The 3,529-nt window shown below is 40.2% G+C and overlaps 1 long non-coding RNA gene across 1 annotated transcript; it reads right to left on the reverse strand.

Annotated features, from left to right (window-relative positions):
- Positions 1-2,149: 2,149 nt before the first annotated feature.
- On the reverse strand, positions 2,150-2,693 carry LOC135969036 (uncharacterized). Its single transcript, XR_010584090.2, has 2 exons — positions 2,517-2,693; positions 2,150-2,409 (listed from the first exon to the last, which is right to left on the reverse strand). It is a non-coding gene; the product is annotated as an uncharacterized lncRNA (long non-coding RNA).
- Positions 2,694-3,529: the final 836 nt, after the last annotated feature.

Genomic DNA, 3,529 nt, shown 5'->3' on the forward strand with positions numbered 1-3,529 from the left:
ATGGATGGATGACTTAATGAATGGGGTTGGCATTGGAGAATGGCCTTAAAGAGTGAGTGGACTTCTAATATGTGGACATGGCGAAAAGAACATTCCAGATAAAAGGAAAAACATAAGGAAAAGCCCAAGACTCATTCAAGAATTGACAGGAAGCCGGGCATGGTGGCTCATGCCAGTAATCCCAGCACTTTGGGAGGCCGAGGAGGGCAGATCTCCTGAGGTCGGGACTTTGAGAGCAGCCTGGCCAACATGGTAAAACCCCATCTCTACTAAAAATACAAAAAATTAACCGGGCTTGGTGGTGCGCGCCTGTAGTCCCAGCTACTGAGGTGGGAGAATCGCTTGAGCCCAGGAGGCGGAGGTTGCAATGAGCTGAGGTTGCGCCACTGCCCTCCAGCCTGGGCAACAGAGTGAGACTCCGTCTCAAAAACAAAAACAAAACAAAACAAAAAAAGAATTGACAGGTAGAACAGTTGGGTTGGAGTTAGGGATAGGATAAGGCTGAGAATGTGATGAGTTGACACCAAACTGAGAAGAGGCCTATAAGTGAGGCTAAGGAGTGAGGCTATTATTTATCAGCCAGTAGAGATCTACTCTATAGAATAGTAAAGGAAGCTAAAATGAGGCAGGTGGACAGGTTGGGAGATTATTACAAACAGATGAGAACAGATGAGAAATAACAAAGGAGATTTGAAGTGAATATGGAAGACAAATACATACATAAACATTCAAAACTAGGCAACAGATTGGATTTGGAAAATGAAAGAGAAAGACCCAAAGATAATTCAGATTTGATGTCTAATGAAAGCATGAACAGTAGCATCAATAACAGAGACAGGAAAGTCATAAGGGAAACTAGCGTGAGATCAGTGTTGCCAAGAATTTTTCAATTGCCTTGTCTCACAACTTCAGAGTAAATAGTGGCTTCTGTTTTAAATAAACTGATTTTGAGATCGAGATCCCTTTCAGGAATTCACAAGAAACCAGCCAATCTTCAGCTTTTCCAGGCTCAGCATTCTACTGCAAATGGTTTCCAGACTGAACCAAAGGGTCCTGCTTCACAGATGGTCTCTAGAAAGAGTGACGGAGTGGTTAAGAGCCTGGACTCTGAAACCAGATTGTCTGAGTTTCAATCCCAGCCTCTATCCTCATGAGTAATGTGGTCTTGGACTGCTTACCTCTTTGGGCCTCAGTTTCCTCATCTTTAAATGGAGATAATACCTATACCATAGTCTGAGGATTAAATTAAATAGCAAATGCTTAGTAATTGTTAACTATCTTATTTCCCAAGGGAGGGAATAGAAAGAAAAGAGGGCTATGGATAGAATGTCATGGAATAAACACATCTAAGGGGTGGGAAGTGGAAGGAAAGCCAGAGAAGAAAGTAGAGAAGGGACAGAAAAACTGGAAGGTGGATAATAGAGTGCAGGGTCCTAGAAAGCAAAGGAAGAGAGTCTCTCACGAAACAGGAAGACAACAGCTTCAGACACTGCAGAGAGTTGAAGGTGAAAAGGCCACCGTATTTGCTAAGTAGGAGGTCCTTGTTGATCTTTAAGGGACCAGAGCCACTGGCCAATAGTACTTTCTTGTTATCTGGCTTGCTTTGAAGTAGTACAACTGTTAGCCCTTTGCTGCTTCCTCTGTGATCACGTCTGGTCAGTTTCTAAAAAGATGAAATATTGTGTAATGAGATATTGTCTGTCTCCACAGCAACAGCTAGAACAGTAATGCTCAACTGCAGATTTTCAAAATTCCAGAACTTGTATTTTTATACAGTAACAATAATAATACAAACTCTCAATGATGATGATAATTAATAAAAATCAAAAGTAATATAATAATAATAATACAAACTCTCAATGATGATGATAATTAATAAAAATCAAAAGTAATATAATGCTCTACAGTTTTCAAAAAAATTTCAAGATCATTCAATTGTATCTCAGAGTACCACAATTCATAAAAGATTTGCGTCCCTCAAACACAAATATATTTGATCTATGAATTAAATAGATGCCTAATGATTCATTTAATATTATGAGATGATGGAGTTCAGAACACACTATCCCAACATATGGCACCTTGGCATATTGAATGTTTTAAGCCGAAGGAATTTGAGAAACAGCAAGTACAGAAAGGACTGCTCAGGTTTCACAGTTTCTTTGGGTTTTTATTTCCTTATGAAGGCTCCATGTCACAGAAAACTTACATTAAATACATTTGTGTGATTTTCTCCTGTTAATTTCACTTTGTCAGTTCAGTTTTCAGACCCAGCCAGAGACACTAAGAGGATGGAAGAAGTTTCTCCTCCCCTGTGGTAAACAACTCTGGGTCTCTGCTTTGTTTCACCTACTTAGGTATGCTTCGGGAATTGCTGGATGGTCAGATATAGTCTCGAACCTCAAAGTTCTGGAGAGAGAGAGAGAGAGAGAGAAACCATCTTAATGTCACATGATCAGTATACAGAAGAGGTGGGCACAAAATACAAAGTGCAAAGCGATAAAGGAAGGACCCACTTAGCCTGGCGGTGTTTAGAAGGCCGCTCCGAGTTTACAAATATCTTCTCCCATTCTGTAGGCTGTCTGTTTACTCTGCTGATAGTTTCTTTTGCTGTGCAGAAGCTCTTTAGTTTAATTAGGTCCCACTTGTCTATTTTGGTTTTTGTTGCAATTGCTTTTGGGGACTTCGCCAAAAATTCTTTGCCAAGGCCAATGCTGAGAAGAGAATTTGCTAGGTTATCTTATAGGATTTTCTCGTTTCCTTTTTTTTCGAGACAGCGTCTCTCGTTCAGTTGCCCAGGCTGGAGTGTGCAGCGGCACGATCTTGGCTTGCTGCAACCTCCACCTCCCAGGTTCAAGTGATCCTTTCAGTCTCCTGAGTAGCTGGGACTACAGGCACAAGCCATCACACCCTACTAATTTTTGTATTTTTTGTAGAGATGGGGTTTTGCCATATTGCCCAGGCTGGTCTCAAACTCCTGGGCTCAAGTGATTCATCTGCCTCAGGTCCCAAAGTACTGGGATTACAAGTGTGAGCCGCTGTGCCCTGCCAAGGATTTTTATAATCTGAGGTATTTTATTTAAATATTTATCCATTTTGAGTTAATTTTTGTATATGGTGAAAGGTAGGAGACCAGCTTCAATCTACATATGGCTATCCAGTTATCCCAGTACCATTTATTGAATAGAGGATCCTTTCCCCATTGCTTGTTTTTGTCAGCCTTGTGAAAGATCAGATGGTTGTAGGTGTGTGGCTTTATTTCTGAGTTTTCTATTCTGTTCCATTGGTTTATATGTCTGTTTTTGTACCAGTACCAAACTGTTTGGGTTACTGGGCTTTATATTATGGCTTAAAGTTGCATAGTGTGATGCTTCCTGCTTTGTTCTTTCTACTTAAGATTGCTTTGTCTATTCAGGCTCTTTTTTGGTTCCGTATGAATTTTATCATAGTTTTTTTCTAATTCTGTGAAGAATAACATTGGTAGCTTGATAGGAATAGCATTGAATCTATAAATTGCTTTGGGCAGTAT

Source organism: Macaca fascicularis, chromosome X (assembly GCF_037993035.2).
Source record: "Macaca fascicularis isolate 582-1 chromosome X, T2T-MFA8v1.1".
Classification (NCBI taxonomy): Eukaryota; Metazoa; Chordata; class Mammalia; order Primates; family Cercopithecidae; genus Macaca; species Macaca fascicularis.